Below are 12,704 nucleotides of genomic sequence, written 5' to 3' on the forward strand. Positions count from 1 at the left end.
CTTCACTACAATAAATTTATGCAGTAGATTACTGGCACAGCAGGGGATAAACATTGCAGAATGGCAATCGTTCGCTTCACTGCACCTTCTTGAAATCTTCACTAAAGCAGTTCCTCTGATCTTCAGGCAATAGTTGAACCCTGACATTTTCTGGTCAGTCCAATGGAACAGGCAGGCCTTTCTGGAATTAACCAACCAAGAAGTCCTTTCTGAAAGCCTAAGTATCATCTTGTCTTAAATCAGTGTAGCTGGAGTTAATTATGATAGATTGTTTTCCCTTAGAGGTGTCTCTCTGCGACTTGTTCCTTAGTATACTGGCTTTCCTGAACACAGTATAGGAGATACAGCTTGTCCTGCTGGTCTGAAAAACTGAGGTCATCCAAACATTTTAGTGATGTCAGTAAACCAACCTATTGGTGTTAGCTATGTAGCAAGATCAGCAGAACAATGTGTGAATTCTAATTAAAGGGTTCATCAAAGTTAAACAATATAGCCAATGATTGTATTTAAATATTTAGCAATATCTTATGCCACCTCTTCATAGATTGTTGTTCAGGGTATTTTGTCAACGCTCATGTCCATGGGCTCCTATGCTAATGTCATCAATGGTTAAGTGTTTGTATATATACTTATTTGTTCCATAACACCAGCAGGTATACATCCCCGTGCCAGCCCCAAACCACTGACCATTTGCTAGACTAGTGTTTCCCAAACTTGGGTCTCCAGCTGATGTTGGACTAAAACTCCCATCACGCCTAGGTAGCAGGACCAGTGGTCAGGGATGATGGGAATTGTTGGGAAGGTTTGGGAAAATCTGTGGTACACTGTGGCCCTCCAGATGTTGTCAGACTCCAGTCAACCAGCACAGCCAAAGATAAGGAAATATGAGAGATGTATTCAACATCTAGAGTGCCACAGGTTCCCTGCCTAGACAATGCACCCTTTAGGGCCAGACCTTTGTCATCCAGACTCATTTATTCAGTGACATCCAATCCTTCAGACAAGGAAAATATTTATTATTATTTTAATATTTATTGAATTCGGATACTGCCCTTCATACAAAGATCCCAGCGTGGTTCACCACTGAAAATACAAAATGAGAACACAAGATAACTACGTAAACCAAACTGAAACAAAGTCAATAGACCCTCCTCCCACAAACACATTTTTAAAGCCATGGAAGGTTAATCAGCCGAGCGCCTGGTTGAAGAGAAACATTTTCACCTGGCACCTAAAGATATGTAAAGAAGGTGCCAGGCAAGCCTCCCTAGGAAGAGCATTCCACAAATGAGTAGAATGGCTGGAATTTCTATTGTAGTTCAAGGAACAAGCATTGAAAATGCCAAGAATGGCCAGATGAAGCTGAAATTTTGGCCAGTCAAATGGCTGCAAAGCTGCAAGCAAAATATAATACAGTAAATGAGAATTGCATATATTATTTGTGGGTGCAACTGAATTGAATAGTGAAGCTTTTATTAAGGCGCTCCAGGCAACAAGGACATGGTTTAAATATTGTTTCTATTATTTTACCCTTGCCCAGGCAGCTCCAACTAGTTTTCCTGTTATATTCCATGAATTTCATTTTCATTTCCCTCTGTCTAATAAGATTACATAATTTTCTTTCAGATTTTGGATTGATTCTCACAGTGCATTTAAGACTTAAGCAACCTAGTTGCTTATTTTTCAGAACTTAAATTGAATTTGGGGGTCATTCTAATACTTTAGCAACTGTTTGTTGCTAAAGGGAATTTTTCTTATTACAACGTTGAGCTCTTCACTAAGTCTAGATTTAGATATGTTAATGCAATTTCCAACAGATATGCATTTTAATGAGGTCTGGTGGTAGAGAGTGGCCAGTATTATATATTTGTTTAATACTAAACTAGTGGTCTAGACATGCACACTCTAACAATTGTGTCACAAAGTGCAAATCTTACATTCAATACAGGTTTGTGGGATGCATATTTCCTAGAATTGCACTATTCATCTGTCCTAAAATGGTTCCTTGTCATATTGATGTTGGCAATGTTAGCTGAAGACCAGGAAACTAGAGGCATTTCCCCCCCTTCTTTTTGGGAGTGGTGAAAAGACAATTTGAAAAACTGACGGGAGGGAGGCAGTGGGAAAATATCCCAAATAACTGCTGCATACTGGCAATAAATGTTTGTTAATCCCAGACTCAGATGTCTTGGTCCAATCTGGAATGGAACCAGGAGTGGGCTGAGTCTGAAGTTCTTGGGTTTGAAAATAAATGAACCCAACTTGCTTTGTCATTAGGGCAGGGTGACCACTTAAACATTGCCAAAAAGGTGGTACTTGCTATTAAAAGCAAAAACAAAAGAGGACTCCAATTTTCGTGGAATTTCTATAAGCTTATATCAGTCAACATAATTCTTAGAATTTAAATCTCACAGAATTTTTATTTCCCATCCAAATCACCTTCCAAATTTCTTTAATTGGCAGCTTGCCCCAGATCACCCAAATCAGCTTCCATTGATTTAATTTCACCTTCCTAGTGATCCACATCCTGCCCCCAAATCCATTTCCTTTTAATTAATTAGCCCTCTTCAATTCAAACATTAGCCACTCCCTCCTAATAAAATCAAATTTAAAATAATTAGAATGTGCATGGACCCATTAGGTGGTGGTAAAGAGGTGAGGATTATTTCAATGAAATGACTGATAAAGGTTATCATCTTATTTTATTTTATTTATTACTGAAGACTAGATGTTCTGCCACACAACTTGAATCTCAATCCATTGGCATGTGGGGGTGCTGCATGTGGTAGGGCGTAGACCAGGGGTCCCCAAACTTACATTGCCGAGGGCCGGTGCCGCCAGCACCAATTGCGCTGTGGGCCAGAGCACGCAGGAGTGTGCACCCATATGTGTGTGCACACGTGATTTCCAGCGCACTGCTGGGTCACCGGAACACCAGAAATAGCTTGTGTGCATGCACATGGGCCTCCTCCAACCCAGAAGCACGCAGGAAATGACGCTTGTGCATGTGCACAAGCTATTTTCGACACTCCAGCGACCCGGAAGTGGGCAGCTGCGCCGTTAAGAGCAGGCGGGGGCCGCATAAAAGAGCCTCACGGGCCACATCCGGCCCCAGGGCCTTAGTTTGGGGAAGCCTGGCGTAGACCCACTTCGGTATGCACCATAAAACCAGAAAAGTCTCATTCAGGTATTCAATATCCATGGAAATATTGTGGATGTGTAGCTGGATCTACAGATGTATTCATGAGTGTCACAAGGGAGCACTCTTATGTACAGCTATGTATTTTGGATTTCATAGAAATGCAGATATATAGGGGAGGAGCTCGCTGTCTCCAATATATTCATTGTAAGACAAGAGTGGGGGATTCCTTTTCCAGAGGATAGAGATGGCCCACATCCAGATTTTATCCAGCCTTCTGGGTCCCAATTTAGATTATCAACTGTTCAGCGGGGGTGGTTGAGGGCTTGATGTTGTGCAAAGTGTGCAACTCCAGCTCTCTCCTCTGCAAGGCTACCTGCTGCAAGAAAATGAAAAATAAATAAATAAATTTCTCAGCAGAGTTGTGTCCATTGTAAATATGAAAAGCAGTCCTTGCATTTTACAATTGCGTGCACTTTTCCAGCATGCAATTACTCTTCAAACTTTGAAGCTTTAAATAGCTGTGAGGCAGTCCTTGAAGTTCATCCTTGCATCGGCCACATTGGTGGTCTTCTTTTGGAACTGCTGTTGGGGCTGGGAATATGGATCCCTAGGACTCTCATCATGCAGTTTATTTTCTGTTTCTTTGAATTTGACCCATCCTTGTTCTTCAACTAGGGATGTCTGCTTACTCTCATAATAGGCATGGCCCAAGCCTTCTTTGTGAGTCAGAAGAGAATGCAGTAGACCTGCTCAAAATCACTTCAGAAGGGAAATGGAAATACCTTATTGCTTCTGTGAATCTGGCCCATCCCTGGTTCTTTGACTTGATTTCCTACATATGGCTGTGCATGCATGCTTTGTCTATATATATAAAAATGTAGGCATTGCGTGTATGGAGGTCACAGCCTTTCTCCGTAACCGCTGAACTGTAATGTAACAAATTTGGCCACAACGTTCCATGCCCATCAGGGAGGGATCTGGCATTAATTTTTTCCCCAAAAAGCCACACCTTTCACACCTAAAATAATGATTAAACACAAAAAGTGGGGTTCAAACAGTTGGAACCCTTCCAATGGATTAAGGGTGGGGGAGGGGGTGGGAAGGAAAAGGAAAAATGGTACGGGAAATAAAAATTGGAAGGAGAAAATATAATGTATGTAAAAATTCTCGTATTTTAATAAAAATCTTTTAAACACACCCACCCACACCCACACACAAAGTGGCGCCCAAATTAGACGTCAGCACCAGAAGCTCTGAAAACTCCAGCAGCATCCAATAGAAAGGCAGATCGCACCCTGCTTCCTCCAAAGCTGCGCCGCCAGATGACATCACAAAATTCCACAGCAACCAACTGAAAACAGTCCTTTTGCAGCAACAAGACCCAGCTTTTCAATAGGCCGCAGCATTGCCCAGCAGGGAAAACTGAGTAGGCCTCACCATTGCCCAGTAGGCCACAGGCAAAAACAAACAGAATATGGGTCTTTCACAATGAGGGAGGGGTCACAGGGATGAGGCACAACAAAGGGAGGGGGGAACACATAGCCATGGGGGGGGGGGAGAACCCTGAGTCAGCCAAAGCAGTGAGGTGTGGGTTGGGACAGGGAAAACTGAGTAGACCACAGCATTGCCCAGCAGGGAAAACTGAGTAGGCTCACCATTGCCCAGTAGGCCACAGGCAAAAACAAACAGAATATGGGGCTTTCACAACGGGGGTGTCACAGGGATGAGGCACAACAAAGGGAGGGGGGAAACACATAGCCATGGGGGGGGAGAACCCTGAGTCAGCCAAAGCAGTGGGGGGGTGGGTTGGGACAGGGAAAACTGAGTAGACCACAGCATTGCCCAGCAGGGAAAACTGAGTAGGCTCACCATTGCCCAGTAGGCCACAGGCAAAAACAAACAGAATATGGGGCTTTCACAACGGGGGTGTCACAGGGATGAGGCACAACAAAGGGAGGGGGGAAACACATAGCCATGGGGGGGGGAGAACCCTGAGTCAGCCAAAGCAGTGGGGGGGGTGGCTTGGGACAGGGAAAACTGAGTAGGCCGCAACATTGCCCAGTAGGCCACAGGCAAAAACAAACAGAATATTGGCCTTTCACAGGGTGGGGGAATCACAGGGATGAGGCACAACAAGAAGAGAGGGGGCTCACAGGGATGAGACACAACAAAGGGAGGGGGAAACACATAGTCATGGGGGGGGGGGTAGGTATGGCCCTGAATCAGCCAAAGCAATGGGGGGTGAGGACATTTTCAGGAACACGCGTGGGTGGGGGAGTCTTATTTTTGAAACTTACAGTAGGGGAGTCAGGGTTGGGACAGGGCAGGTGAGGGGACGCTGAAGGTCAATTTAACAGAAAAAGGTCCATTTAACACAAAAACCCACAGCAACGCGTGGCTGGGCCAGCTAGTTATTAAAACAAATAGTCACATATGAGAGAGTCCTCAAAAAGCAAGTTTTGAAACTCCATATGGAAAGATGAATACACTTTTCTCAATTCCCCCAAGTCTAAACTGTTTGTGCAAAGTTATTTTAACTTCTTAATGAGCGATGTCAAAGAGGTGGGATGACGTTAAAGTTTCACCCCAGCAATATGTGAGTCAGAACGAATGTGCTTTCCAGAATAAAGCAGATAAGCACACATATGCATATGCACAAAATCACCACCACCAACAACAAATTCAGTCTCTAAGATTACGAATGAGGCATAGATGAAAAGTCAAACGTAAGTGGAAAATTGGGCTTTGATTACACTGGCCATGTTGCATATATTTGTTCAAGATGAAAGGAAACGAGCGGAGAAGATGTTAATTGCAATCTTTTTTTTGGCGTCTTGCATAAACAAAACAGTCAAAAACATTTCCAAAGAAGCAAGCAAAGAATTCTGTGGGTGCACATTTGATAACAAAAAGAGTGCACTGCCAGGGAAGTAGTAAAATCCCCAGAATATGTGGTTTTCATTAATAGTGTTGATTAATAGTTAATTAGTTTTCATTATAATTAACTGAAAGAAAAGGAAAAGAAGCAAAAGAGGCATGTTGGTATAACAGTTGCCAAAACAACTGAGTTAGTGCTTCACGTCCAGAAATGTAGTACATATACTTTTCTACAGATGGCCACAGAGGTTGTGAAGAACATAGAGATCCATTCGACCCAACCTGAAATTCAAGACTTTTGAAAGGGACTTCTGACATAGAATGTAGTGGTATTGTGAAATAGATTGTAGCACAGACATTTACAAAGCTGGTTTTAAACTTCAAAGCCCTGAACAGGTTGGAGCTGGGTTATACGTTGGGCAGGCTGTACCTGGGCACTGAGATCTCTGCTGAATACTCTCTGCTGGATCCACCTCTGAGACCTTGGGGTCTCAAATTTCAGAGCCCCCACCCCCCATGCTTCTCTCGCTCCATTCTAAATCATAGTTGTGGTGCCTCCAAGGCCAAACCAGTCATCCTTCCCTAAATCTGCCTTTGAGGTCTGTGCCCACAAAGACAAAGTGTCTTCCATGTTGGGCGCGCAACTTTCGAACTCCCTTCTAAAGGGGAGCTCAGCAACTATGTGATATAACATCTGCTTTGTATGCAAAAGGCCCAAGGCAGGCCTGGGTGCGACCCCTGTCTGAAATCCTGCAGCTCTGCTACTAGTCAATACAATGGTACCTCGGTTTTTGAACGTAATCCGTTCCGGAAGACTGTTGAACTTCCGAAACATTCGAAAACTGAGGTGCAAAGGGCGGTTTCCAAATTTAATTGAGAAAAATGAGAAACACTCGTCGGAAGCCGTTCAACTTCTGAGGTGCATTCGAAAACGGAAGCATTTACTTCCGGGTTTTCGGCGTTTGAAAATCAAAATGTTCAACTTCCGAGATATTTGAAAACCGAGATACCACTATGCTTAGTTTAACAGACCCATGGTCTGATTTGGTATTCTCCAGCTTCATTTGTTCCAGCAGATATACTTCAGGGAATTCTAAAAGGCCTTAAGGACCTATTTGTTTCAATGGTCTTCCACTGAGTAATTCTCTCTCTCTCTCTCCCTCATTGATTGTGCTATGTTTTACTGGCCTACATTTTTTTTAAAAAAAGATCAGGTAAAAATGAAATAAAGTAGATGCTTTGCTGGCTAAGATATTATGCTGCCTGAAGCAGAGCCCCCATGATACCATCACCACTGCTAGGATCAAATTTTAAAACAAATGTTGTTGCACCATTCAGGGGCCAGCTTCTGCCATCACCTGCCCTTCCCTCATGCTGCCAAATGATGGAAGTTGATTCATTCTGCTCTATGACAGGACTGGTCCTAGTTGGATGTGAATACACATTGGCATGAGCAACTGATGCTACCCCTTCCTTTATTTTATATGGGGGTGATAGAGTCCCGTTGCCCAAATACCACTGGCAATTCTTAGACTAGCAGAGCCAGTGTCCAGATCAGTAGTCATCATCACAGTGAGCAGATCTTTGAATCTCCATCTCTCTCTCCTGCCTCCACAGCAGAATTGGGGTATAATGGTTATTAGTTGTTGCCTTGCTAGTATTTTCCTCAGCTTTGCAAGAGCTCTAAAAGAAGGAATATGGCAGCAGGGGTGAAGCACCTTACTCCCTTGCAGCACCATAGAACAGGGGTCCCCAAACTTACTTGGCTTTGGGCCGGTGCCCACCGCACCGATCACATGGCGAGCCAGAGGGCGGGGGAGTGCACGCCCGTGCACATGCGCACACACTCTTACAGACGCGGCAGCGCACTTCCGGGTCGAAAAAAGGCGCCAAAAATCATTTGTGTGCATGTGCATGGGCCTCCCCCGACCCGGAAGTGCACCGGAAATGACGTTTGCGCAAGCACGCAAACTTTATTTCCGGTGTACTTCCGAGTTGGGAGAGGCCCATACACATGCACACAAACAATTTTCGGAAGCGCGCCGCCACACTGGTAAGAGTGGGGGGTGGCAGCGAGCGGCGGGCGGCGGGGGGTTGGCGTGGTCATTGCGGGCTGGATAAAAGAGGGCTTCGGGCCGTATGCAGCCCGCGGGCCTTAGTCTGGGGACCCCTGCCATAGAAGCTTGTGAAGAGCTGAAGCCATTAGCCTGATCACAGTTGTATTGCTGCGCTGCTGTTGTAGATGGCTAGGAAAGTTAGTATTATAGCTTCCAGGCAGCAGAAATCAGCCAGTATGGTCCCATCTGGCTTGCTCCTCAGTCTAAGCAATCTGTCACTCAAATGCAGGCTCAAATGTTTCTTCACCCACTTGGCTGCCTTCTTTCTTCCTTGCTTGGTAATCCAAGGACCCATTCCTGGCCTCTGGTCGCTAGCCGTGATAAGCTTTTTCAAATCAATCTTTCAAATATTTTAGAACAATTCCTGAGTTATTCACAGAGCAAATAACAAAATGTGTGTGTGTGGTTGCCAGCTTTTACTTGCAATGCAAAGCTGCTGGAGAAAAGATATCTCGTTGACCTGCATTTCCCAGCAGCAGAAACTGAAATAGATGGAGTACACCAAAGGATCAAGACAATCCAACTGAATAAATGTTATTCTTCACAATCAACACTTGAAAACTCAAGCGATCTTCCAGCAAATGATTTTGTGACAAAACACTTCCAAAATAACAGAGGGAAGCTAAACAAATGCCATCTCCTGGCTCCCAGGGGGAGCATCATACTCTGATTGTATGGCTCATTTTTCAGTATATTGGCCCATATGTCATTGCCTTATATTCAGCATGAGCTCTATAAACTCAGCCAATCTATTCTGATAAATGGTCATCTGGCAGAAGAAGCTGGTTATCTACAGAAGTCCTTAAATGATCCACCTGTGTCATCTTACTTGATATCTTCAAATAATTTCATTTCCTGCCTGTTCTACTGCTATGTTTTCTTCTGGGTGATGCATGGGACTTTTCTTCCTTTTGCATCATAGGCCTTGAAGATCTTTTTGCCCTTTCGAAGCTGGACTGTTGCTCAAATGGAGTACTTTCGAAATAACTGAGGGCTTCAAGCAGCTCGATGGTTTTCAGTCACGGGAAACAACCTCCCATGTAAAATAAAGCCAGAGACATTTATATATGTTTGTCTACTTATGATAAAGACCCAGGTGGCGAAGAATGTGGTAGTACCTCATCATAGCCACACAAAAAATGAAGAAAATTACAAAATGAGTGCCAGGCTCACCGCTAGGCATGCAGACCAGGAGTAAGATTCACCATACATCTGCATCTGTACATTTGAAAAGAAATTCTAGTCTGTGAGCAACAATCCTGCGCCTCAGCAACCCACCCTAAAAAATGCCCCAACAGTGGCGCCCGACCTTTGGAATGCCCTCCCATCAGACGTCAAGGAAATAAACAACTATCTGACTTTTAGAAGGCATCTGAAGGCAGCCCTGTTTAGGGAAGTTTTTAATGTCTGATGTTTTACCGTGTTTTTAATATTATGTTGGGAGCCACCCAGAGTGGCTGGGGAAACCCAGCCAGATGGGCAGGGTATGAATGAATGAATGAATAAATGTTGTTATTGTTATCATTATTACTACAGTCAAACCTCAGTTTCCGACCACCTCCATTTGCGACTGCTTTGTTTTCTGACCACCGCAGACCCGGAAGTGTTTACATCCGGGTTCCGCAGCGCTCGGATGCGCAGAAGCGATCTGCGCAGCTTGCACATGTGCAGAAGTGATCTGTGCAGCGTGTGCCTGCGCAGAAGTGCTCTATCAGCGCTTTGCGCATGCGCAGAAGCGTGCCTCGGGGAGCGACGAACTCGGGGAGCGACCGGCACCCCCGGAACCAATTGTGGTTGTAAACGGAGGTATGACTGTATTATTATTATTATTACCTCAGCTTTTGTAACTGGTGTCAGTCAGGGCCCTGCCTGCCCAGACCAGGTAGAAAAAGGCTTGCAAGACTGGGAGCAGGTCTTTTGGGACTCACAGCCTAAATAACAGAAGCAAAGCAGAAAGGTTTCTTTTTTAAAGTCATGGTAATGAATTTTCATATGCTTGATTTTGCTGTATGCACATTTTTAAAAGTATGGAAATGACGCATCATTTCCAAGTGTGATAACTCTCCACATACTTATATTATTGCTTTTGGAGGTACCAAAATATAAAAAGGTAAAGGTAAAGGGACCCCTGACCATTAGGTCCAGTCGTGACTGACTATGGGGTTGCGCGCTCATCTCGCATTATTGGCCGAGGGATCCGGCGTACAGCTTCCAGGTCATGTGGCCAGCATGACAAAGCCACTTCTGGCAAACCAGAGCAGCACATGGAAACGCCGTTTACCTTCCCGCTATAGCGGTTCCTATTTATCTACTTGCATTTTGACATGCTTTCGAACTGCTAGGTTGGCAGGAGCTGGGACCAAGCAACGGGAGCTCACCCCGTCACAGGGATTCGAACCGCCGACCTTCTGATCAGCAAGCTCTAGGCTCAGTGGTTTAACCACAGCGCCACCTGGGTCCCTACCAAAATATAGAGGGTCACAAAAATAATATGTATTAATATTTTTCCTTTTTCCTTTTTTTTTCTTTCCTTTCCCCCCCTTTTTATATTTTTGCTTCCCCCCCCCTTTTTTCCTTGTTTTTCTTTTTTCCAGTACAGTGAAGAAATAGCTGGGGGATAAGCCAATCCCCAGAGATCCTCCGCCTTTGTCCTCTCAGTGGCAGGGGGGGGGATGAGGGGGGAGGAAGGAGGGGGGAGGTCAAACCCAGCTTAAAATGGACCCCTTTGTTCCACAATACCCATGGGTCTCACTGGTGGCAGAGGTGGGCTTGTGGGTGGAGGGAAAATGAAGGGACAGAGTTTATGTTGTATACTTTGTATGTGTTTTCTTTTTCTAAAAATTAATAAAAATTATTTAAAAAAATAATAATATGTACCACTTTGTAATGCAGAATAACACTTGTGTGTTTACATCATCAGCTCAGTCCTGGCTAAATATAATTAGTCAGTTTAATCTATGGGCTTAGGCTTGCTCAACTTTGCAAAGGATTGCAGTGTGTTGATATGACTTTATACCCAGCAGCTTATAAGGATTAATGTTTGTTTTGGAATGACTGTATTTCATTTTAAAGCAATTATTTATTAATGATTTGTGTAAGCAATAATAAAAATGATACATTTCAAATGGCTGAGTGGTAATACCTCAGGAAAACTGTGTCAGGCAGATATATTTGTACAGTGGCTCATTTGGAAATCAAGACGAGCTCAGTAACAATATAGTTTTTAGGACAGGTTATTTGATCATTCATGCGTACCTGATGAATGCCTAACCATGTTGCATATTTCATTAACTAAATTCAATGTTTATTCTGCAATTAATGAGAGCTTTCCCTAGAAGGGGCAATGAAGGGGATATCAACCTAGCCATCAAGTTAAGTGCCTCATAACTGAAGGGGAAATTAAGAAAAACTAATTGTTTTTAGCTCAAACTGCACCCTATTTTGATTACAGCAGTCTGGAACTGTAATACTTGAGCAGCATTGTTACATACATTTCCTCTAAAGCAATGTGGAATGAAATCAGTGCTAAAAAATTAATAGAGTTGGATCCTCTCATTCACTATACAGTCACACCTCATGTTGCGTCCGCTTCAGGTTATGTGTTTTCATGTTGCGCCCCGTGGCAACCTGGAAGTACTAGAACGGGTTACTTCTGGGTTCTGCCACTTGTGCAGGCGCAAAAGCACTAAATCGTGCCATGCGCGTGCGCAGACGCGGCACTTCGGCTTGCGTCAGTTCCGTGTTACAGATGGGCCTCCGGAACGGATCCCGTTCGTAACACGAGGTTATATTGTAGTCAATTTATCCTGTTGAATGTAATCTATACTGGAGTAAGTTTTCTGTATGATCTGATTCTAGAAGAACCACAGCACTGTGACAGAGTACATTATACCATAAATACATCAACTCTTATTTGTGTGCATCAAGGTTCAATCCTTGCTACTGTAAAAGAGTTAGATAGTGGGTGATTGTAAAGATGGCTGACAGATTGGAATTTAGTTATCCATTGGCGTTCACACTTCCTGTATTCTTTTATGTAGTCCTTGGTTTGCTCTCTCTCTCTCTCTCTCTCTCTCTCTCTCTCTCTCTCTCTCTCTCTCTCTCTCTCTCTCTCTCTCTCTCTCTCTATATATATATATTTCAAGGTATGTTTAGGGTTTTAAATGCAGATTTCGATGCATATTTTGTGGGATGTAATCCACTGAGAGAGCCAGTGTGGTGTAGTGGTTAAGAGTGGTAGACTCGTAATCTGGGGAGCCGGGTTCGCGTCTCCGCTCCTCCACATGCAGCTGCTGGGTGACCTTGGACTAGTCACACTTCTCTGAAGTCTCTCAGCCCCACCTACAAATCCAAACTACTACTACCAAATCCAAACTACCACCCCCAAATCCAAACTACTACTCCTCCTCCTCCTCCTCCTCCTCCTCCTCCTCCTCCTCCTCCTCCTCCTCTTCTTCTTCTTCTTCTTCTTCTTCTTCTTCTTCTTCTTCTTCTTCTTCTTCTTCTTCACTGGGAGCAGTCAAGTACAACATTCCTTGTAATGCTAGATAAGACATGCGGGGAAATGT

This window comes from Zootoca vivipara, chromosome 10 (genome assembly GCF_963506605.1).
Source record: "Zootoca vivipara chromosome 10, rZooViv1.1, whole genome shotgun sequence".
Classification (NCBI taxonomy): domain Eukaryota; kingdom Metazoa; phylum Chordata; class Lepidosauria; order Squamata; family Lacertidae; genus Zootoca; species Zootoca vivipara.